Source organism: Rhinoraja longicauda, chromosome 1 (assembly GCF_053455715.1).
Source record: "Rhinoraja longicauda isolate Sanriku21f chromosome 1, sRhiLon1.1, whole genome shotgun sequence".
Taxonomy (NCBI): Eukaryota; Metazoa; Chordata; class Chondrichthyes; order Rajiformes; family Arhynchobatidae; genus Rhinoraja; species Rhinoraja longicauda.
In genome coordinates this window covers 51331855-51357071 of record NC_135953.1, presented here as the reverse complement: position 1 = coordinate 51357071, position 25217 = coordinate 51331855, and the positions used below count along the sequence as shown (strand labels likewise).

At 46.4% G+C, this 25217-nt stretch overlaps 1 protein-coding gene across 4 annotated transcripts in view; it reads left to right on the top strand.

Moving 5' to 3' along the window:
* The window catches only part of pde4d (phosphodiesterase 4D, cAMP-specific), an 805358-nt gene that overhangs the window by 345956 nt on the left and 434185 nt on the right, over nucleotides 1-25217 (top strand). The gene's annotated exons all lie outside the window — the stretch shown is intronic.

Here is a 25217-nt window from a genome sequence, read left to right as displayed (position 1 = left end):
TCTCCTGTATTGGTGTAGCGCCCTCAACCCCCCCCCACTCAATTCCCCTTATCCTCCCCCCACTGACCCACTACATCCCCCCTACCCCCCCACTTGTCCCTCCCCTGCCCTCACCCCCATTCCTCCCTCCCCACCCCCATTCCCCCCTCCCCACCCTTATGCCTCCTCCCCCTCTCCTGACCGCCACCTCCCTCCCCCCATCCCCACTCTCCCCTCCTCCCCACCCCCACTCTCTCCTGCCCCCCACTGTCCCCCATCTCCCCCCACCCCCACTGTTCCCCTCCGCCCCCTCACCAACCCCCTCTCCCACCCCCTCCTCCACCCCCCTCCTCCCCCCACCCCCACTCTCCCCGACCCCCGACCCACATTCTCCCCCTCCTCCCCCTACCCCCATTCCCCCCACCCCCACTCTCCCCCTCCTCCCTCCACCCCACTCCCCTCCTCCACCTACCCCCACCCTCCCCTCCACCCACTCGGCCGCCACGCCCACTCCCCTCCGTGGAGCCGTTGGCTGCGAAAGGCACTTACCAGTGCCCGTGCGTTCAACGTTGACTTCGACGTGTGAGTGTCTGCCGGGGCGGGGCCGGGCGAGGTGAGGGGGGAGAGGGGAGGCGGGCGGCGGCGCTGCAAGCGGCCATCTTGTTTTGCCGAGTGAGGAGCAAATGAAGTCGAACGTGGCCCATTGTGACGTCATACACTGAGGAGTTTCAGTAAATGGGTTAGAAAGTGAATTTTTAAATTTTAAAATGTCTGTAGCTTTTTTAAAAATGTAGCTTGAATTTGAATGTTGTGAGACATTATGTCCAGGATAATGGTGAATAGCGTGGCGCAGAAATTGTGGCGCTGATGTGCACCGTTTTGTGGCGCTTGAGGGACAAGTGGAGGTGGCGAAATTGTGGCGCTATGGTGTACCGTTTTCTTAAATGAGTTAAGAAAAGGACTTTAATGATAGATTATTGAAAAATAACTTGGGAAAATAAACGTGCTGTTTTATCAATGATATTGACTTTACTAATGCAGTTCTAAATAATAATTGCAATTTTAACAGATGCCTTTCTTTACAATCCTCATAGTTCATGGAAAATTCTTGTGTCAGCCTTGAGTGCTTTTCAGATTGCTGAACTGAATTAACATTACTAGTTATAATTGTTATCGGTGAAGTTGGTGCTTCAAATGCAGATTAACTTACTTTACTCATTTGCCGATCTCAGTACTCGTGACTCAATCAATTTTTAATTATTAGTTGCACGAAGGTTATACAAAAATTGAAAGAAATATTGAATAATAAGATTAAATACATTGTAATTGATTTTGATGACACTTACATAAAATGAATTGAAGAAAAAAAATATATATATTTGCATTGAGTTAGGTGAATTTAATTGTAAATCACCTGAAATTCTGTGCCTGTGGCCAATAGACCAAGTAATATCGTCTCTGCGGAGAAATCTGCATCTATCCTATCAGTGAAAACACTTTATTTTAATGTACATTAACCAGGTTTTCAGCCAGGATTACATTCATTTGCTCTGCTGCTGCTAATGCAACTCTTTATAGACTTTATTTTCAGTTTATTAGCAGATTATTTCCAAGATTAACATGTCTATTTAAATATTTCAATAACAATTTTACATTTTCCGTGTTTGTAAGAATGCATTGTTACTGTAATTGTTATTTTAATTCATTGTTAGCATTAAGGCATATTCGCTAGATTAAAAAACCCAAGGTAGTATTTCAACATGCAGCACAGCACAGCACAGAACTCTGTTCCTTCCCACTAATTTACTTGATGTTTTTTATGTCGTACATTTGTGGTGAAATATCCCAAGAGACGTTATTTTTCTGAATTGAAGGCGATTTAAGAATGGAGGGATGAGGAAGGTAGGGGAAGAAATTGTGTTGAAACTTGTCTCTTGTGTATAAGGAAATGAGTGAAGAATATTATTTATGGTAGTAGATGCAATTTAAATGGTGGTAGTTGATGGTTTTATTGTGCTTATTTCCTTCTTCCCCAACACAAATCAGGCTCAGAATGTGCTCTGCATGAAATGCAGTGCTGTCTGATAAAATCAGTTTTCACCCCATAAAATAAGAAATCTAGAGTGTAGGTGAGGATTGGAGAGGAAGGGGGTGGTGGGAGAATCCAGCTGAAATTTAGCACAATCTAATGTTCCTGATTTTTTATTTGATCTACAAATGAGAATCATTTTTTACATCACTTATCATTGCTGCTGCTGCAGAGAATAAGACAGTCTGGATGGATTCAGAGCCAGCTGCCAGAGGTGAAAGGGCAATGTGCCAACCCACTGCACCATTCGGTATCCATTAGGATCAGTAGTCTCAACTTCAGCTCTTTTGAGATACCCACAGTTTATTAATGAAACAGGGGATGATCATTCAAATATCAAATTAATGTAAAGAAACAAAATAACATCAAGGCTCTGTTTTACTTTTCGCCCTCCATTTCCAGAATATTGCTAATAACCCGATGTCGGGTTAGAAAATCCAATCCAAGTAGCGTGAGAAAATAGTCAAAATTTAGACTAAATTGCAAAGATTTAATCTGTAACATGCATTTTAAAACAGGATTATTTTGTAGCCGACAGCACAGGGTTTGATATCTTACTGTAAGATAGCCCTGGAAGCTAAACATTTGAAGATGTTTTCTGCACTTGTGAGTATGCAAAACATTGTTGGGTTCTGGGCAAATAGAGTCATAGAGTCCTACAGCACAGAAAGAGGCCCTTCGGCCCATCGTGTCCGCGCCGCCCATTACCAAACACAATAACATAAATATATGTTATTTAAACCACAAGACAAATTGTATGATAGATTGACAGTGAAAAGTCCTTAAAATATGTGGACAACAATTCCATTTTAAAGAACTAAAACTCATCCAGGCAATGAGAAACTTTATTCAGAGAACGTTGAAAATCCACATGCCTTATTAGGAGTAAAAGAGAATGATCCTAGGTTTTACCTTTGATATAAGCTGCTATTTCTCCGCTGTGCAGTAGAAAACATAGATGGGTTTGCCAATAAAGTAAGATAACCCTGCCATTTCAAAATTTAAATAATTAAAATCTGTGAATTATTTTGTAGCCAACAACAAAAAGTCTGATATCTTACCATGAGATATCCCTGGGAGTTGTTAATTATTTAAATTTTAAAATGACAGGATCAAGTAACATTAGATCTTACATCCGAGATGTCTCCTTTCTTTAGTAAATATTGTTCCCCCCGCTGTCAAAGATGGAACCCTCGCCCACATCTACTTTGTGTCCCGTAGTTCTACTGTCGCTCCCCCTCCCACCCCCCCCCCCCCAAAAAGGAACAAGGATAGGGGTCCTCTGATCCTGGCATTTCACACCACCAGCATTCGCATCCAGCACATCATTTTCTTTCATTCCCACCACCTCCAATGTGATTCCACCACTGGTTATATTTTCCCATTCCCACCCCTTTCCACCTTCCACAGAGACTGCTGCCTCTGAAACTCCTTCGTCCACTCATCCCTCCCACTCAAACCATCTCCTCCCCAGGTACTTTCACCTGCAACCCAAGGACATGTAACACCTGTTGTAAGGGATTTCTGCGCCGAGCTTTCGCCCGACCTAAGGTCCCCGTGCCTTGCTCTGGTCCCTTGACCAGGCCGCGCACACTGGTTCCCCGTGAGTGGTTCGACCCACTCACACCCTATGGTTCTAGACACTGGACTTAGATGCAGGAGCGTTTATAGTGCAGAAAAACTCAACCAGACCAGATTTGAAGACCAGGGTTTAAATGGAAAAAGGCTTTTATTGAGCGCTTGGGACTATTGTACATGAATACTTATACAGTTCTATAAGACATATCTATAAGACACATACCGAATTACATGAATACTTTTGACTATGAATTCTAAAACGCACAGTTCTACAAGACATATACACGACTGTAAGATGGGGAACGTACGACACATCGCAAAATTGACCAACACACATTCATTTACACACCCACGTTTATTCAAACCACCCTCCCCTCTACACTAAACTGTGTCCAGGATGTGCAGGATCAGAGTACATGCTCACCATGGGGCTATTACTGGGGTTACTGGCTGTTCGTCCTGCTTCTCCGCTGCTTTCCGTGAGGGTCGTGCTTGTCCCCTGAGTTTCTTCCTTCCGTTTCTTGCGTTCCTTGCAGGTTTTCTTGCAGTATTTCTTCTCGAGTTGCGTGCCGGTTCCTCTCTCTTGCACTTCGCTTCTTCTTGCCTGTCTTTTCTTCCTCCTGCATCCGTTTGACTTGACTTTTCTTGCAGTATTTCTTCTTCAGTTTAAAACCCAAAAGTCGTGGCCAGTTATACTATTCTGACCCGTCCTATCTCCCGCCAGATCTCGGGATCTCTTTGTTTAAAAGATATGTATTGAGTTTTCTTTCTGATCTGCGCTTATGTCCGGGGGTACCGGGGATGGCCAGACGGTGTTAATTGGTATTTCGTTGCGAGGTGATGGGTTTAACTGGTTTCCCATCACCTACCAGGTAGTTTTCTATGGGCTATTGTGCCCCCTTAACGAGATTAACTGTGTAGGTCGGCTTGGGGCATTGTGAGTATGCTGATGTCAGCGCCCCAGTGTCTGGACTTCGACCTGGTTTCGCAGGTTTCTGCATGGCCAATATCCATCCATTTTTCTGGCCATGGCTTTGCAGAAAACCTAGACTGGGCTGTAAGGTTTTTACTTTTGTGGCTGGTCACGAGGTCCTGCGGCCATCTTAGGACCCACAGATTGTGACATCCCTTGGTAAACTGACCGCAGCCTTTCTCCGCTATCAGCCCCAGTCTCCCGTTTAAAATGTCCAAACTGCAGCTCTTTGGTTTGGTGTTGATTGCAGAATGAGGGAAAACTTCTCAAATCTTACAGTCCCTCCTGTTGATTTGCATAACCCCAGCTTATCGAATCAATTAAATAATGTGGTTGAGCAATGTTTTCCCGATTCTCCACATCCAGACCCCTGAGGTTTTAACTAAACTAGTGTTCCATTGCGAACGTACAGTCCCCATCTTTTAGGCTGACCTTTACTGCCCGTGTCCCGGGCAAAGCTATATTACAAGTATGTACATTTTCATGTCAGACATATACACCTACACCTTGTCCCAGGCTGATGCCTCCACCATCCTCCTACTGGTGTCAGCTTTAATGTAGGACATGAAAACAACACAACAGCAAAATGATACATTTTTTTACATTCCTTCAACACAATCATTCTTTATATAATTTTGAAAAAGGACAATGCAAAACACAGTTCACTCGGTGCGGAGGGGCCCGCCCTTCTAGCAGCTTGCGGCTGGGTCCTGCTCGCCCACCCGCACGTCAGCGATACCTCGAACCCCACATACACATATAAATCCCCTCATCCGGTTCCCACCATTTGTCCCAACACACACTCAACTGTTCTTTAGTCCCAGAAATAGTCCTGTGAGTGTCGTTGTCAAGTCTCTCCCACTCAACAGTGGAGATGGCCATTGTCCTGGTCGTTTTCCTCAGCCACCACTGCCTGCTCGCGGGGACCTTCCCCGTGCATACCAGGCAGATCCTTTTGCCAACGGTGGCGCTTACCCTTTGGGCGACGATTTTGACTCTCGGGCACAATAACGAAGTGTCCCGATAACCAAAGCCTGAGGCGCTGGAATACTGAAGAGTTCGATCCCAGCCACACCGGCCACCGGCCTTCATGGAAGTGAACTGCGGTCTCCTCCGCTTCTCTCCTTCCAGTCCCATCGGTCGCGATGGGAGCCGTGTCCCCGGAGCAGCCGTAAATGATGATGTTCTTGGTGCGGCCCCGATAGGCCCACCCACATCCGATCGCCGCGGCAACGATCCACCATACGAGTGCCTCCTTCCACTCCAGAAAAACAGATAAAATATGGTATAGCCAGCCTCTTGGGGAGCGCTTGGCTTTGTTAACGCCTCTGCGGGCGGGTCTCGACCCCCAGCCTGCACCCCACACCCACACATCCTGGACGCATCAACTTTATTTACAACTATCCCCACAAAACTTATCTAAATTACTTATCCTTATCTAATTACCTAATCCTTATCTATCTGAAATATAATACAGCGCCGCCTTCCCAGGGCGGCTCAGCTAATCCCTGTCAGGGCTGCAGCGGTTCGTCTCCTGCGGCTGCACCACGCTGTCTCCCACCTTTGATCCTCCGCAGCCCGTTGCTGCCTGTCGGGGGCTAAACCTCCTCTGAAACGTTAGCTCCCTCCTCCTCACTTGGTTCCCGTACCTCGGGGCGTGATTGACCTCTGGCCAAAACTTTCTAGGTTGGGGTTCCCTACTAGACCTACAGAGAGTCACCTTAGGCACTGCCCCCTGGACAGCCTGGCTGAGGACCGGTTCCTGCCGTGCCGCAGCTCGGGTACCCCCCGCAGCTGCCGACCCTGGCCCCTCCTCATCCAGCTCTGCCCCCTTGGTGCTGGGTATACCCGCGGCATCCGACCTCACCCTGCCTGTACCTACAGGTGGTGAGCCTTCGCCCGCTACCCCCGCCTTCCTGGTGCTTGAGTCGGGGACGTTACTGTCGTCCCCCTCCGACTCCGACTCCTCCGTAATGGGATCCAGCCCCTGGTCGAGCTGATCAGGCTCTTCCTCATCTGAATCCCACCCAAAACGTGAGACCCTCCATTCCTGGAGAATGTCCTCCCCCCTCACGCAGGCAACCTTGCCTGTCTGCGTGACCTGCCTCATCCTTGGCTGTGAGTCCCCACTCACAGGGCTGGCCCCTGTGGTTGACCCCTGTGCTCCCGGCTTGTACAATTTACATTGGTTGATATGAAACCACTTAATCCGCCGGGGCATCTTCACGGCGTAGACCATGGGGCTGGCTTTATCTACAATGCTGTAGGGCCCCATGTAGAGTGGTTCGAAACTACCTACCCTAGCGTAGTTCCGAATCATTACCAGTTCTCCTACCTCCCACTCCTGCAGCTTGCGCGGCTCCAGCAACAGCTTGTTGCCCAGGTGCTGCCTTCCCATGTTCCCATCCGCCTGCCCGTGGACCTGCTTCAGATGCTCGAAGAGGTTCTGGACAAACCTGTCCCTCTTAACCTCTTCGAGCAGACCTTCCGTGAGCACCGGGGCCAGAACATGGGTGGGAGTGCGCATAACCCTGCCAGTCATCAGCTCGTACGGGGAATACCCCGTGCTCTTAGACTGGCTGGCCCTGATGCCCATGAGGACTAGGGGCAGGACCTCCGCCCATTTTTGGGGCGAGCCCATAGTCTCCTTCCTCAACCTTTCTTTCAGTGTCCGGTTCATGCGCTCCACAATCCCTGATGACTGGGGATTGTGGGCTACGTGCCACTTCCCCTCAATGCCCAGAAGCATGAGGGTGTTCTGCATTACCTGTCCGGTGAAATGACTCCCTTGGTCGGACTCCACAAAACGAGGGAGTCCCCACCGTGAGAACACCTCCCGGACCAGGATCTTGGCAGTGCCCAGTGCCGTAGCTGCCTTACAGGGGAAAGCCTCCACCCACTTGGTGAACACGTCAATGAGGACGAGGCAGTACTTATAGCCTCCTTGGGTGGTGGGCAAGGGCCCGATGTAGTCGATCTGGATCGACTGCCATGGTCCCTCCACCCTCCTGACGTGTCCCATGGGCGCTTTCCATTTCTGGGGGCCTGGGTTAATGGCAGCACAGACGAGGCAGCTGGCGCAGAACTCACGGACATCGTCCTTAAGCCCCGGCCACCATCCCGCCTGCTCTACCCGCTGCCACGTAACCTCCGGTCCGGGGTGCCCTGCCCCTGGACCCTCATGTGCCAGCTGGAGGAACTCCCTCCTGTGCTGCTGTGGCACAGCCCACTGTTCGGCATGGAAGAGCATGCCTTCTTTTACGGAGAGGGTCGCCTTACCGTAGAGACCCTCTACCTGCTCGCCCTCACTAACAGCTCTGAGGACGGCTTTTAAAGCAGGATCCTGAGCTTGGACGGTCCTCAGGTCCAGAGGCAATGTGACCTTTGGGGTCCCAACGTTACCCTCCTTACCCTGGATCGCTGCTATCTGCCTGTGCCCATAGAAAATGCCACTGCGGGCGCCCTCCTTAGCCAGGGCGTCCGCCTGCCTGTTGCCCTCCCACCGGGGCTCTGTGGTGGAATGGGCCTTCACCTTATGTATAAAAACCTCCCCTTTCTCCCCTACTGCGGCCAAGATCTGCTCTAGCAGGGGTTTAACAGATAAAGGCCTCCCGTCTGAGGAAGTGTATCCGTGACGGGACCAGATGGCCAGGTACTCGGTACACGAATTGCAGGTAAACATACTGTCCGAGCAGATCGTGTTCGGGGTTGGGAACCTCTCTGGGTGGGTAATAACGTACGGCACAGCGGACAGCTCGGCCTGCTGCGCGCTCATGATACTGGGGAGCTTAATTGCCAAGGCAATGCCTGCCTTGGGGTCATAAATTCCACATCCCGTGAGTCGTTCGCCAGCTGACACCGTGCTGGAGCCGTCCACATAGATCTCCCGGCCTGTGGGATGGATCCCAGCCCGTAGACCTATGTCGACGTCCCAGACCCCCTCCACGGAACACCGATGGGCCGTTCCGGGATATACTAAATTTGCCGCGAGCTTGGGCTCGCACAGACCTTCAATCTTCAGATTCATCTGTGAAAGGAGGAGGGTCCAGCGCGCGATGCGGGCGCTGCTGACAGTCCCATCCTTGATCCTTCCATCCAGAAGCATCTGGGGTGGGTGTGTGATGGGTGAGGAGAGTGATTGGAGAGGTTCCTGTGAAGATTAAAGCCCTCTTCACAGCCCAATGCGTGGCTAAAAGGTGCCTCTCGCAATTGGAGAAACTCCTCTCCACATCGGTGAGCACCCTGGAGGAGTACACCACTGGTCGCAGCCTACCGTGCCGTTCCTGCAGCAGCACGGCACTCAGGCTGTCCTCACTGGCTGCCACCTCCAGAGAAAACCCTTTCTCCCCATCTATGGCTCCTAAGGCCGGTGCGGTTTGCAGATCCCCTTTCAACTTTTCGAACGCGGCCTGGCAACCCTCATCCCAAGACCACTCCACTCCCTTGTGTAGGAGTCGGAGTAGCGGGGCTGCGGTGGCCGCGTAGTCCTCGATGAAGTCTCTGCAATACCCGGTCAGTCCCAGGAAAGACCTCACACCCGTTACTGTACAGGGAATCGGCAACTCCTGCACCGACTCCCTCCTAGCCTGATCTATGGCCCTTTCCCCAGCGCAGATGGTCAGACCCAAGAATTTTACCTCTGGCAGACCGATCCGTGCCTTCTTCGGGTTTATCTTAAAACCCTTCCTAGCCAGCAGCTCTAGCAGCTCGGCCAGCAGTGGACCGTGCTCCTCCTTTGTGTCTGTGAACAGGAGGAGGTCGTCCACATACTGCACGACCTGGTGGCGCTGGCTAAACTCCCTCAGGCTATCCGCCATGCACTGGTGAAAAATGCTGGGGCTGTTGTGGAAACCCTGTGGTAAGCAGTTCCAGGTATACTGTTGCCCTTTAAAAGTAAAGGCAAACTTGTACTGGTCCTCCCGCCGCAGCGGAATGGACCAAAACCCATTTGAAATATCCAGCACCGTGAACGTGGTCGCAGATGCTGGGATACTTCCTATGAGGTCGGCAACTGCTGCCACCGTGGGTGCGCAGGCGGGGATATTACTGTTGAGGACCCAGTAGTCCACCGTGGCCCTCCATGAGTTATCCGGTTTCCTAACCGGCCACAATGGAGAGTTTACGTGTGTGGCTATCGGCCTCAGTACGCCCTGCTGCACCAGTGAAGATATGGCTATCTCCAAATCGGGTTCCGCCTCCTTGGGGAAATTGTACTGCCTCTGGGGTCTGGTCATGGGGTCCCCGTCTATGCTGACCTCGAACCCCACTACCCTACCACAATCGTGTTTGTGGGTCGCAAACGCGTTCAGGGTGTTCCCCACACACTCTTGTAGTTCGGCCGGGACCTCCGCCACCATGCACTCGAGGTCGTAACCCTCGGGCGGCTTCATGGTGCACAGAGTCCCTTTCCCCTCCTTTCCCCTAATTACTATTATCTCCTCTTTACCGCCCTTGTCCACCCAAAGGCAGTGGTTCCGTAAGTCCATGAGGATCCCATGGCTTACCAAAAAATCGGATCCAATGATCCCCTTCCCACCCCCTTCTGTCCACTTCATCAGGATACACTCCCATGTGGTGCGGAGTGCCCCCAAATGAATGGACAGCGGGATGGAACGTGCGCCAGCCTGTTCCTTCCCTGTGAACCCCGCCAGTGCGAAAGGGACCCCTGTGGACAGGGGAGAGTCAAAGGGTTCCTCTGTGTGGACCACGGTGCATGAAGCCCCCGTGTCCAACAGATAATTGCTCCTTTGCCTCTCCACTACCATCTCCACAAGCGGCCTCTTCCACGCATCGTAGCGGAGAGGACACAGGTAGGCGGGCTGCGCGGGCTGATGTCATTGGTGAATGTCCAGTGCCCCCCCCGCACCCGGGGAGCCGGTAGCGACTGCCACCTTCCCCTGTGCGGCCATGAGGGACCGCATCACCTCGATCATCGTTTCGATGATCTCGGGCTTAACTGGGACATCAGCGCGCAGGATGATGCTAACCCTATCTTCCTTGGTGTGGACCCTGCAATCCTTCCGCCAGTGTCCCACCTTACCGCACCTGAAACACTTGGACTGTGCGGTAGGGTTACCCTCCTGTCGCCACTCCTTTTGGGCCGGTGCAGTAGCCTCCGCTACGTGCACCTTCCCTTTTACTAGTCGGGTAGACGTACTCCGGGTGTTCCTATACCCTACCGTGAGACGGTCCAAAACCGTCTCCTCCGTACTATTTGTGGGATCAAACCAGGCTTTCGCCTGCTCCCTGACGGCTGCCAGGCTGTTTGATACCAAACATCGGAGCCACTGGGCTCTCCCATTCCCGACCAGGACATCCCGCGCGGGGACGTGCGGGCAGCTGCTCTGATACACTGTCCACAGTCGCGCCGCAAAAACCCTTGGGGGTTCTCCCTCCATCTGGAGGGTCTTCCCTAATCGGGCAAATGGACCCTCATCGCCCATCCCCAAGACTTCCAGGACCTCGTCCCGTAGGAGATCGTAGGTCCTGGTCCCTCTTTTACTTTCATCTGAGAGGCATTGGAGGATCGAGCTGTCCAGGGAGAACAGCAACAATTTTGCCCGTTCTCCCTCGTCACAACCGTTGATTGCGGCGGTTTGCTCTATCTCCCTGAAATGCAATGAAGGGTCCCCTGATTCGGACAATTTTGCTACATGCCCGATCATGGCTCTTAACTGCTGGGAGCTGTGGGGCACCATGATCTCGCTTTGAATGGGTCCGGCGTCCCCATTCAGCGCGGTGGGTCCCCGTCTGGTTTCCAGGACCGGGCACATGGGCGCCGGTGCCGAGTCCTCGACCTGGAGCTCCTCTCTCTCTCTCTCTCCCCTACACTACCCCTTTTCCAGGATGCCTCGTAGCTAGGGGGATCACGGAGTCTGGGGGCTGAAGCCACCATGGTCTTTCTAGGGATCGGAACCGGGACCTTCGCACCCGCTAGTGACTGGCCCCCGGGGGGGTTCATCAAACAGACCAGCCCGCTTGCTTTATTTAAAGCACCCCGCAGACCCTCTATCTCCTGCAGGCAGGCCCCGTGGTCGGCCCCTTCCGACCTGTCCTCCAAAACCATTTTATAGGCTGCCCTAACTCCCTTAAGGTTCTCTTCCTGGGTCTCCAGCTGGTGGCTCAGGGAAGCGCACTGCTCCCGGAGCCTGCCCTCACTGAGCATAGCCTCAGTGATCTGACACTCCATCAACTCTACCCTGGCTTCGTGGCGGTTGGTCACGACCCGGCGCTCCTTGTTTAAAGAGTCCAGAGCCTCGATCAATTGGTTCCCACCCGCAGCCTTCTCCTCTACCTCCTCCTGAAGGTCCCTGATCTGGGCTGCCTGTGCCACAACCACGCGGTCCAAAAGCTGGACCTGCTTTTTGTAGCAGGTCAGCCAGACCGCCTTCTCTACAGATTTCTTGTGGGCTTTACTGGCCGTCCACCGGATCGCTGCATCCAGTGGGCGCTTGTCCTCTAACAAACCACACATCCATTGTTTGGTGATATTCACCTTGCTAAAAACATAGTCCGCAATGCGCTCGTCCATTACATCCCTAGTTTTAAAATCTTTTTCTGGTACACTATCGTCCTGCTGCAAGTGTCCCTTCGTGGTCGCCATTATCTGTAAGGGGTTTCTGCGCCGAGCTTTCGCCCGACCTAAGGTCCCCGTGCCTTGCTCTGATCCCTTGACCAGGCCGCGCACACTGGTTCCCCGTGAGTGGTTCGACCCACTCACCCCCTACGGTTCTAGACACTGGACTTAGATGCAGGAGCGTTTATAGTGCAGAAAAACTCAACCAGACCAGATTTGAAGACCAGGGTTTAAATGGAAAAAGGCTTTTATTGAGCGCTTGGGACTATTGTACATGAATACTTATACAGTTCTATAAGACATATCTATAAGACACATACCGAATTACATGAATACTTTTGACTATGAATTCTAAAACGCACAGTTCTACAAGACATATACACGACTGTAAGATGGGGAACGTACGACACATCGCAAAATTGACCAACACACATTCATTTACACACCCACGTTTATTCAAACCACCCTCCCCTCTACACTAAACTGTGCCCAGGATGTGCAGGATCGGAGTACATGCTCACCATGGGGCTATTACTGGGGCTACTGGCTGTTCGTGCTGCTTCTCCGCTGCTTTCCATGAGGGTCGTGCTTGTCCCCTGAGTTTCTTCCTTCCGTTTCTTGCGTTCCTTGCAGGTTTTCTTGCAGTATTTCTTCTCGAGTTGCGTGCCGGTTCCTCTCTCTTGCACTTCGCTTCTTCTTGCCTGTCTTTTCTTCCTCCTGCATCCGTTTGACTTGACTTTTCTTGCAGTATTTCTTCTTCAGTTTAAAACCCAAAAGTCGTGGCCAGTTATACTATTCTGACCCGTCCTATCTCCCGCCAGATCTCGGGATCTCTTTGTTTAAAAGATATGTATTGAGTTTTCTCTCTGATCTGCGCTTATGTCCGGGGTACCGGGGATGGCCAGACGGTGTTAATTGGTATTTCGTTGCGAGGTGATGGGTTTAACTGGTTTCCCATCACCTACCAGGTAGTTTTCTATGGGCTATTGTGCCCCCTTAACGAGATTAACTGTGTAGGTCGGCTTGGGGCATTGTGAGTATGCTGATGTCAGCGCCCCAGTGTCTGGACTTCGACCTGGTTTCGCAGGTTTCTGCATGGCCAATACCCATCCATTGTTCTGGCCGCGGCTTTGCAGAAAACCCAGAGACTGGGCTGTAAGGTTTTTACTTTTGTGGCTGGTCACGAGGTCCTGCAGCCATCTTAGGACCCACAGATTGTGACATCCCTTGGTAAACTGACCGCAGCCTTTCTCCGCTATCAGCCCCAGTCTCCCGTTTAAAATGTCCAAACTGCAGCTCTTTGGTTTGGTGTTGCTTGCAGAATGAGGGAAAACTTCTCAAATCTTACACTGTCCCTGCTGCTCCTCTCTCACATCCATCCAGGGACCCCAGCAGTCCTTCCAGGTGAGACAGAGGTTTACTTGCACCTCCTTTAACTTCATCGACTGCATATAGTGCCTCCTGTTCATCAGCAAAAACAAGTGACCACAACCGTTTTGCAGAACACTTTCGCCAGGTCTGCCAAGGCTTACTGAATTTCCTGGTTGCTACCCATTTTAAATCCTCTCCCCATTCCCATGCTAACCTATTTGCCCTGGGCCTCCATTGCCAGTGATCTCATAAGCAAACAGGAGGAACAGCACCTCATATTCTGGCTTTTGTTCAACCATCTGCCTATCAAAGAAACCCCTAACCAGTATCCAGTCCTGTCCCTCCTATCTTCCAGCTATATCCCCCCCCCCTCCCCACACAATCAGACTGAAGAAGGGCCCTGTCCAAAATGTCACCTATCCATGTTCTCCAGAGATGCTTCCTGACCCATTGAGTTACTCCAGCACTTTGTGTCTTTTTTGCATTTAACCAGCATCTGCAGTTCCTTGATTCTATGGTAAATTTGCAGGCATTGGTGCAATATGTTCCAAGAAAGTTGCAAATCTTTGAGGCAATCTTCCTACTAAAATTTTTTAAATATCTGAATTAACCATAACATATCCATGCGTGTTGTTTCAACTTTGCAATATTTAAGCTTTTGTGTGATTGTTTTTTTTTAAAATTCATCAGGTGGCTTCACTAACCATGTACCTCAAAGGTTCAGGATATGATTGCTTAAAGCAACAAAATGCTCACATATACTCTTTGATGTTTTTTTTTTTTGTCCAGGAATTAGGAAACCATGAATCAGAGTACCTTTGTAACTCAAAATAAATATTTAGACAGCTGTCCATTGAATATGCAGTCACATCTGCATCCATTAGTCTTACTTATAAATCTGATATACCTTGCATCCAGCTTTTTTATGTTTGCAGGATTATTTGATTAATTCTAGATAAATTGAACTGGAAATGTAGTATCTCTCAGGTCACACAATGAGCAGCACGTTGTTTTATAGCAATTCAAGCTTATTCTTTGTTGTTTGCCTGCCAAGCTTACTCATATAATCAGTGGCATTGAAAAGTATTCTCAATGAAATGGGAAACACAAACATGGCTACTTTCACCTCTGAAGAAAACTTGAAAACCTGCAACACAAGTTACATTTGCTTGATACAAAGCTTATTCTTCAATAATGGCTTATGAATTCTGTCATGCGGCACGGTACACTTGCACTATAATTGCTACAAGCATCAAGTGACCACTGAATCGTTCTTGAAAGATGGCAAAGTCTATGTGTATGATGAGCTTTTGGAACATATACAGTGGTGTCCAAAGCTGTAGAAAATTCATTTTGGTATGGATGGCATACAGAGCACACTGGCTGTTGCAAAGCAGCTCTGCAACAAACATGAGGCCTGTGTCAGTAAGACTTAAAAAGGTCCTGCCTGGCCAGAAACGGACAGTAGAATCCAATATTTGGAACCAACCATATAGAGGGTTATCTTTAAATTATCTACCAGGACCTGGCTGTGAATTTCCTCAAGGCCCCTCACCATTGGACTACAACCACTATCATTGGACTACAACCACTATCATCTTGGTAAATACTTATCTCCCCACTGCCATAAACTTTGACAAGGTTCTCCTGACCCCTACTCACCAGCTAACCATGAACTCCCACCTCGCCACCAATGCTCTAACCTGAGTCTTGAAATTCTGATCCATCATTCCAAATGAAGATCTGACCACTGGCCTCACTCCACCGTCCTGCCCTCAACCCTGGGATGGGCACAAAATGCTGGTGTAACTCAGCGGGCCATGCAGCATCTCTGGAGAAATGGAGTAGGTGGTGTTTCAGGTTAAGACCCTTCCTCAGACTCAACCCTGGGCTTCATTCCAGTGCAAGTTGGTTTAGTTTGGTTTGTTATTATTGCCACATGTCATGAGATACAGTGGAAAAACTTTGTTCTGCATGCTTCACAGGCAAATCATTATCTGATGATCTGCAGCCTTGTTTTGTTATTCTGAAGTCAGTGGAATAAAGACCTTCTTGTTTACAAAGTGTTTGGGGTCTGTTCTATTGTAGATGGTATCTTGGCGTGCTGAATAGAGTTTTGCAGTGGAAATATTTTCTATTTAGCACAAACCTCAAAAAAAAATCTTAATTTACATCAGAAATACTTAGCAGGTCAGATAGCATCAGGAAAGAGAAGCAGAATTGACGTTCTGGGTCAGGGATTCCTCATCAAAGGAGAAAAAGTAATAAAAAAACAAATGTATTTTTGGTTACAAAGAAGAGGAATGGTAGTAGGGAGATCAGAGGGAATGTTGGTGACATAGTAGAGTTTGGGCAAGATGTTGATAGGTAAAGTGAAATGTGTGGAAAAATGTAATGTCATCCATTGTGGAAGGAAGAATGAAAAGGAAATCATATAAATGGGGCGAGACTACAAAATGTGCAAACAATTGGTGGTACCAGTACATGAAACACAATGGTTTAGCATGCAGGCACAGAAGGTAATTAGGGAAACTTGGACGTGTTGCCTTCATTGCAAAGGGCATTAACATTTTAATACAACATCACAATGCATTGGTAACATTACACCTGGGATTGCGTGTACAGCTTTGATCACCATATTTAAGCTATATTTAAGAAAGGATTTAATTGCCTTGGAGGCAAAAGAGACAAGGTTGACTAGATTGATTCCTGGTTGAAATGTTTGCCTCTGAAAATAGTTAAGCAAGTTTGACCTTTACTCAGTGGTGATTAGAAGGTGAACAAAGAAACTTAATACAGTGTATTGTCCTCGCAAACTTATTATGGAATGCATTTTATTCCTTTTTAAGATTGTATTACAGAGACTTTATCCTTCATTGATCCATTGTAATTCATTGCATGTTATTTTGAAAACTCTCGAAGTGGCCTTTCTAATTGTGAATGCACAATTCCACGGTTATTTTTCACTTGATTAAGTAATGATCTGGATGTTTGGTGTGATATCGAGACATCTGAATTTTCACGTGGGTGATTGCTGCTGATAGGACAAATGCCTGGAGAATCCAATGGCAAAATGCAAACTTCGGCTGATTTCCCAACACTTGTTCTGGATTATTTGCCAATGTAACCTATGGGAATAAAGGGGACTTTTTCTGGCTGGCTGCCAGTGACTAGGAGTGTTCTAAAGGGGTCGGTGCTGGGGCCGCTAGTCTTCACGATATATATCAATGATTTGAATGAGGGAATTGAAGGCTTTGTGCCAAGTTTCGGGATCATACGATGATAGATGGAGGGGCAGGTGGTGTAGAGAAAGCAAAGAGTCTGCAGAAGGACTTGGACAGGTTGGGAGAGTGGGCAAAGAAGTGGCAGATGGAATACAGCATAACAAAGTGTGGAATCATGCATTTTGCTAGTAGGAATAAAGGCGTAGACTATTTTCTAAATGGCAAGAGGATTCAGAAATCAGAGGTGCAAAGGAACCTGGGAGTGCTGGTGCAGGATTCCCAAAAAATTAATTTGCAAGTTGAATCAGTAGTAAGGAAGGCAAATGCAATGTTAGCATTTATTTCAGGAGGACTAGAATATAAAAGCAGGGATGTAATGCCGAAGCTGTATAAGGCATTGGTATGGCTGCATTTCAAATATTGTGAGTAGTTTTGGGCCCCATATCTGAGGAAGCACGTCCTGGTGTTGGAGAAGGTCCAGAAGAGGTTTATGAGAATGACCCTGAGGATGATTGGGTTAATGTACAATGAGCATTTGATGGCACTGGGCCTGTACTTATTGGAGGTTAGAAAGATGAGGGGGACCTCATTGAAACTTACCGAATAGTGAATGGCCTGGATAGAGTGGATGTGGAGACAATGTGTCTACGAGTGGAATACTCTAAGATCAGAGGGCATAGCCTCAAAATAAAAGGACCTACCTTTAGAAAGGTGATGAGGAGGAATTTCTTTTGTCATAGGGTAGTGAATCTATGGAATTCATTGCCACAGATGGCTGTGGAGGCCAAGGCATTGGGTATTTTTAAGGCAGAGATTGACCTAGTCTTGATTAGCAAAGGTGTCAAGGGTTATAGGGAGAAGGCAGGAAAATTGGGGTGCAGTGGAGGCCAAAGCACTGGATGAATTTAAGAGAGAGTTAGATAGAGCTCTGGGGGCTAGTGGAATCAAGGGTTATGGGGAGAAGTTGGGCACAGGTTACTGATTGTGGATGATCAGCCATGATCACAATGAATGGCGGTGCTGTCTTGAAGGGCCGAATGGCCTCATCCTCCACCTATTTTCTATGTTTCTATGAGAGGAAAAGATGACTGAATGGTGGAGTAGACTTAATGGGCAAAAAGGCATAATTCATCTCCCATGGCTTATGAACATGAAATGAGATGAGACTCGCTGCTCCAGGGAATATAAATTTGCTGGTTACAAAATAGAGCTACACTTGTACTCCAGGTGCAATGTTTAACAAAACAGTTTTACCTTTCATTACTATACCTGTTATGTTGTAAATGATTGGTAGAAACTGCAGAACAGCAATCTTGTAAACTGATGTAAACTGAAAAGGTAACTTCAACCGAATGGAGAGGGGATTTATGGTCATATATTGTCTAGCAGCTACAGTTCTATATTACAATAATCATCATTTGTTTGTTAAATAGATGCTAGCCTGTCTCTCAATTCGAATACATCGAATACATACTGCTTAGGAAAAAAAACCTGCAGATGCTGGTTTAAATTGAAGGTAGACACAAAATGTTGGAGTAACTCAGCAGGTCAGGCAGCATCTCTGGAGAGAAGGAATGGGTGACGTTTCCGATCCAAAACCCATTCCTTCTCTCCAGAGATGCTGCCTGACCTGCTGAGTTACTCCAGCATTTAATACAATGCTGCTCCCAGGTTAGGAATGCCTGCTTTTGGGCACCTCAATAGGTGAGGTGAAACGAGCTCCCATAATACCATTAAATTCAAAAGTCTGACGTATTGTACCTGTTCCTGAGGCAGAACTTGTTTCTTTTCCTCTCTTTTTCTCTCTTTTTCTCTCTCTCTCTCTCTTCTCTCTCTCTCTCTCTCTCTCTCTCTCTCTCTCTCTCTCTCTCTCTCTCTCTCTCTCTCTCTCTCTCTCTCCTCTCTCTCTCTCCTCTCTCTCTCTCTCTCTCTCTCTCTCTCTCTCTCTCTCTCTCTCTCTCTCTCTCTCTCTCTCTCTCTCTCTCTCTCTCTCTCTCTCTCTCTCTCTCTCTCTCTCTCTCTCTCTCTCTCTCTCTCTCTCTCTCTCTCTCTCTCTCTCTCTCTCTCTCTCTCTCTCTCTATCTCTCTATCTCTCTATGTCTCTATCTCTCTATCTCTCTCTCTATCTCTCTCTCTATCTCTCTCTCTATCTCTCTCTCTTGTTATTCATTACAATACTGTAGAGATATAGTCATTTTAATGTATTTTCTGACTTTATGGGCAGAATCAACTTGTAGATGTTTGTAAACCACATCCCATCAACGAATGGTCTTCATTTATCATTTAGTAACATAAAAAAGAAATTGGAACTCTATGTGCATGATTTCTGATTTTAATTTTTTTTAATTTTACTGGATTTGCTTAGATAGAAGTTACAATTCTCCCAATCGCTGTATAACTTTTATTAGTCTATTTTAATTAAATGAAAAATTGCAAATGACTCAGTATGAGGGTCATTCGTGCCAGAGTGGAATATATGTGACTTTCGCTTTGCAGAAAATACTGGATAACAATTTTATCTAGCAAGGATAGAATTGGCACCAACTAATAAACAGATAAATGCTGAAAAACATTCAGAAGATCGGGCAGCATTTGGAAGATGTAACAATTATCATTTCAGGTCAGAAACCATTTCAGGATTTCGTCAGAACTGTGAGAGAACAATTAATGTAGTTAGCAGAGTAGGTTGGGGGAAAGCAATGGTTGGAACAAAGGGGTGAAATAATGTAGCCGTTAAGAGGCCCCTGAGTTCCTTTGTCCATGTACAGGTTGCTAATGAGGCAAATTCTGTGAAATATTTTATTGTCTTGCTTACTGGGACATGGCCAGCAGGTCAGACGATTCAGATGAAACAAAAAGGGAGAGAGAGAAGGCGGGCAATAATGGCAAGTCGTAATACAAACAGAAAGTCAAGAATCAGTTTCTAAAGTTGTAGAATTTGGTTCACGGAACTAAATGGACCATGCCTATTTATTTTTAAAATGCCCCTTAAGTGAAGATCTCTTGGTGACTTCGATTAGTTGAATTTCAAACAATCTTGATAATTAAAGTAAAATCTGGATTTCACTAGTGTTTTTTCTTCTGTACCCTCCACTACATTAATGCATGAGGAAGGGTGAGGGTGTTATTCATTCCTGCAAGGTGACTTTCTCTGCTCTTGTGACTTAACTAAATACATATGACTGAGCCTTGTATTCCTGGAGAGCTAGCGAAGCGTTATGTGGAATGTGTTAATGAAATACTGAATATTCTTTGTGTTCTTTGCACGACACCTGTACAGGAAGTTGAGGCAACTGAGGCCGAGAGACTACCACAGACAATGCAAATCATAATGATTAATAAAACTGATTATTCATACTGCACAGACAGGAAATGCTCTGACTCAAGTGCTGATCTCAAACACGTATTTCTTTGCTTAAAAACAGGTGGATAAAGATTGTAATAGAAACTAACATTGCTGTCCAATTTATTGGTTAATGGTATCTGTAAGATATGGCTTCCTTTTTTTCAGCATTTTTGAGTGTGCTCTAAATATGTTTTGAGAATTTGTGATGAAACAATAATCATATGCTTTTGAAGTATTCAATCAGCCCCTCACCATAGGTTCACATTTCATTTCCAAATGAAATCAAGAGTTACAGGTAAATTTTTTAATAGTCTCATAAGTCATAATAGTCTCGTAAGTCATAATCTGGCCCCTGCAATAATAATTTTGTTAATATGTGCAGGTGCGGATGAAGGGATTAAAAGTACCATTAGCAAATTTGCAGATGATACAAAGCTGGGTGGTAGTGTGAACTGTGAGGAAGATGCTATGAGGTTGCAGGGTGACTTGGGCAGATTGTGTGAGTGAGCGGATGCATGGCAGATGCAGTTTAATGTGGATAAGTGTGAGGTTATGCACTTTGGTGGTAAGAATAGGAAGCCAGAATATTATCTGAATGGTGTCAAGGTAGGAAAAGGAGACGTACAACGAGATCTGGGTGTCCTAGTGCATCAGTCACTGAAAGGAAGCATGCAGGTACAGCAGGCAGTGAAGAAAGCCAATGGAATGTTGGCCTTGATAACAAGAGGAGTTGAGTATAGGAGCAAAGAGGTCCTAATGCAGTTGTACAGGGCCCAAGTGAGACCGCACCTGGAGTACTGTGTGCAGTTTTGGTCTCCAAATTTGAGGAAGGATATTCTTGCTATTGAGGGCGTGCAGCGTAGGTTTACTAGGTTAATTCCAGGAATGGCGGGTCTGTCATATGTTGAAAGACTGGAGCGACTAGGCTTGTATGCACTGGAATTTAGAAGGATGAGAGGGGATCTTATCGAAATGTATAAGATTATTAAGGGGTTGGACACGTTAGAGGCAGGAAACATGATCCCAATGTTGGGGGAGTCCAGAACCAGGGGCCACAGTTTAAGAATAAGGGGTAGGCCATTTAGAACAGAGATGAGGAAAAACTTTTTCAGTTAGAGAGTTGTGAATCTGTGGAATTATCTGCCTCAGAAGGCAGGGGAGGCCAAATCTCTGAATGCATTCAAGAGAGAGCTAGATAGAGCTCTTAAGGATAGTGGAGTCAGGTGGTATGGGGAGAAGGCAGGAACGGGGTACTGATTGGGAATGATCAGCCATGATCACATTGAATTGCGGTGCTGGTTCGAAGGGCCGAATGGCCTCCTCCTGCACCTATTGTCTATTGTCTATTTTTACATGCCACGTTTTTTGTAGTTAATGGCAACTGCTTTGTCTTTGTTGCTGTCCACAACTCTAGGCCAATGTTTATTTGATCATTTCTATGATTACGTGCAGATTATCACACTGAACATTTGTCAAGAATTGGTAGCGCAATGGAAATCTTATGATATCTGCAAAGATAATGGCAACTGAAATGAAGATAGACACAAAATGCTGGAGTAACTCAGTGGGACTGACAGCATCTCTGGATAGAAGGAATGGGTGACTTTTCAAGTTGAGACCCTTCTTCAGACTGAGGTCTCGACCCAAAATGAGCCGACCAGATGATAAATAAATCTCCCCTAGTTGCAGAATGTGCAAGCAATCCACCCCAGCAGACTACCAACGATGTAGCAAAATTGATAGTTACCCAAACTTGGAGAAAAATACTCCATTTCATTAAAGTTGCCTCAAATTTCACATGGGGAATCTATGACAAACCAGGGGCATTTTGTCATTTCAATAATGTTTCAGGTGGTGGTTAGAGCTGGAAGTGGTGGACACAGAAAAACCCTACTCGAACAATATTTCAAAATTCAGTTAAAAACTGAACTAGCTGGTTTCATGTCCTCCTGACATTGTTTCCAGTACAAAAAAATAAGAACAGAGCTTGAATCATCAAAACATTGTGCTGTTAACTTGTCATTCTAGTGCTTTTAAACTGAAAAAGAAAATCAACAGCACACTGTGTAGGACAGGATAGTTGTGAGGGAAGCAGTTGAAATGTCTTTGTCATAACATTGACAGGCATGCTTTATTATTTTAAAGATATGTTATAGAGTCATAGAGTCGTAGAGTGATACAGTGTGGAAACAGGCCCTTCAGCCCAACTTGTCCACACTGGCCAATATGTCCCAGCTACACTAGTCCTACCTGCCTGCACTTGGTCCATATCCCTCCAAACTTGTCTTATCCATGTACCTGTCCAACTGTCACCTTAAATGTTTGGATAATCCCAGCCTCAACTACCTCCTCAGCAGCTTGTTCCATACACCCACCACCCTTTGTGTGAAAAAGTTACCCCTCAGATTCCTATTAAATCTTTTCCTCTTCATCTTGAACCCATTTCCTCTGGTCCTCGATTTCCCCTACCCTGGGCAAGAGATTATATGTAATAAATTAGTTTATGATTTATCACAGAGAAAAAAAAAAAGATGGGAGGAACTCAGTGGGTCAGGCAGCAACTGTGGAGGAAATGGACAAATAACATTTCAGGTCAGAACTTTTCTTTGAACTCAAGGAGTAGGGATGAAAATGGATGGAAAAGGGGTGGGGCCGGGTATCGCCTGGCAAGTATTAGCTGGATGGATGAGGAGGGGGGGAGGCCTGAGTGACAGATGGGTGGAGTAAATGTCAAAGGTTAGAGGTGAAAGGCAGACAAAAGGGTGTCAGCTGAGGAAAGAAGAGGAAGCGCAAAATGTGTAGCCAGATGGAAGGATATGGGTGGAAGAGGAAAGAGGGAAGATAAAGGAAATATGGAAGCTGTGCATTCAGAGGAGCGGAAAGCAGTTGAATGACTAGGGTAGTAGGAAATTGTGGGAGAAATGTATGCGCACTGGGGTGGGGTCAGGAGAAAAGGGGGTGGGTATGATTTGAAATTAGAAAATTCAATGTTCATACCATTGGTTTGTAAGCTATCCAAATGGAATATGAAGTGCTTCAATTTCATTTTGCGTGTCGCTTCACTTTGGCAATGGAGGAAGCCAAAGATAAAGGTCGCTATGGGAGTGGGAAGGGCAATTAAAATGGCTAGCTCCTTACTCCATCGGTCTGAAGGTGGGCCGCTATTTGGTGTATTCTGCTCATTCCCTCCACAGCAACTCCCTGACCCATTGAGTTCTTTCAGCCTTTCATTTTTTTGGTCAAGATTCCATCACCTGCAGTGTTTTATGTCTCTAGTTTATCACAGAATATTTATTTATAGCCATTAAATAATATTTGCTTATTGCATGCTAGCAATTATCACTGAGTGGATGCTATTCTCAGTCACCCTAAGGTATGGACATAGTTGACACCACAGTATAGAAAGAGATCTTCTGGAAATAAAGCCTTCCAATTTCCTTAATTCCTGACTATCAATGTTTCAGGAAAGCTAGATGAATCCAAACTGATTGAGTAGGCTGGTTAGGTATGCTGAAAAATGACAGGTAGAATGGGAGTGTGGTAAGGTATCTGAGGAGGGGAAAGGGGACTGGGAAATGCACAACGTAATCTGTTTCCTTTAAACTCAAGCAGCATTTCCATTAAATTAATCTATTGTGTCACATAATCAAGAAGGATCCCATAACCCAGGATTGGGCCAAATTTTCGATGTTGCATATTGAAGCCTTTTTGATACATTGAAACATTAACTGTCAGCAATGATAACATTAAGGTTTCACTAGAAAATTATTTTTGTGGTGCAAACATTTTAAAGATCTCTTCGTAATGTGAGATCCTAAAAAAGGCTCTTTGTGTAAAGTTAAACTTAGGTGTTCCCATTTCGGTGTCATTGAGAGATTTTGCTATTAACCCTGGAGATAGAATGCACTGCCAGTTGCACTGGCAGCCACAACAGTACATACAGGGTTGGGGAAATTTAATTGAAGGACTTTTACATACAAATTTTAGGCAATAGTCATAGTCTCATAAAGTTTAGCCCTTTTGTTCATCAACTTTCAAGCACCTTTTACACTAATCCAATATTATTAATCCCATTTTATTTGCCTCACATACTCATCAATTCCCCCTGATTTGACCATTCAACTGCACACCCGTGACAATTTGCAGCTAACAATTAATGTAGCAACCTGCATGGTTTTGGCATGTGGGAGGAAATTGCTGTTGGTAGAAACCTGGAAAGCTATAGGTAGAAACCAGCACCAGAGGCCAGGACTGACCCTGGGTCACTGGAGCTGTGAAGCCGTGTCCTAACAGTGTCATTCAATGTCACAATTGACTGCTATAATGTTCATACAACATCCTCCTGCTCTACACAGGACCTGAGAGCTCATAATATTCTGGCTTTTTGAGAAACGATGTTTGCAGTTTAGCTGTCACAAATTTTCCTCAGGTGAACCTTCACTTGCAGTGATTCTCTTAATCCTGTTTACTTTATTATGTGACGTTTTTTTAACCAGCTCTAAAATAATTAGAAGATGTTAGCAGTTTCAGTGGTGCAGATTCAAGACATGTAGTTCGCTATTTTTCCGTGCGTTCTGTCGTCATTTTAATTTTCATGAACCATATAATATGAGTTATGTGTCAATCATATGAGTTATGCGCCAATCCCTTTTCAAGATTTCTGGGTGCCGACATTCTTGATCGTAACTCGAAGAGGAAGAGGGTCAGACATGATCTTGATGAATAGTGGCACAGGCTCCAAGTCTCAGGTGGCCACTCCTCCTAATTCTTCTGTTCTTATGTTTATGCAATCTAAGATTCAATGTGCTATTTCATGCAGAATAAACTTTTATCACTGCTTTAGATGATTCAGAATAAAATGCTTTATAGGATTTTTTTTCCAAGAGACACTTTAGATATTTTTCCACATGATTGTGGTGAACTATGTTCACAAGGTCTACCAGGGGGATTGCAAGATTGAACCCATTGTCATTGATCGCTGATATCAGTTCCACTCAGGGAATGCAAGTTCACAGCTGTTGGCTGTATTTTAGTCTTTGCTTGGAAATATTTTTACTGTTGAATTCTGAGCAGAATATTCT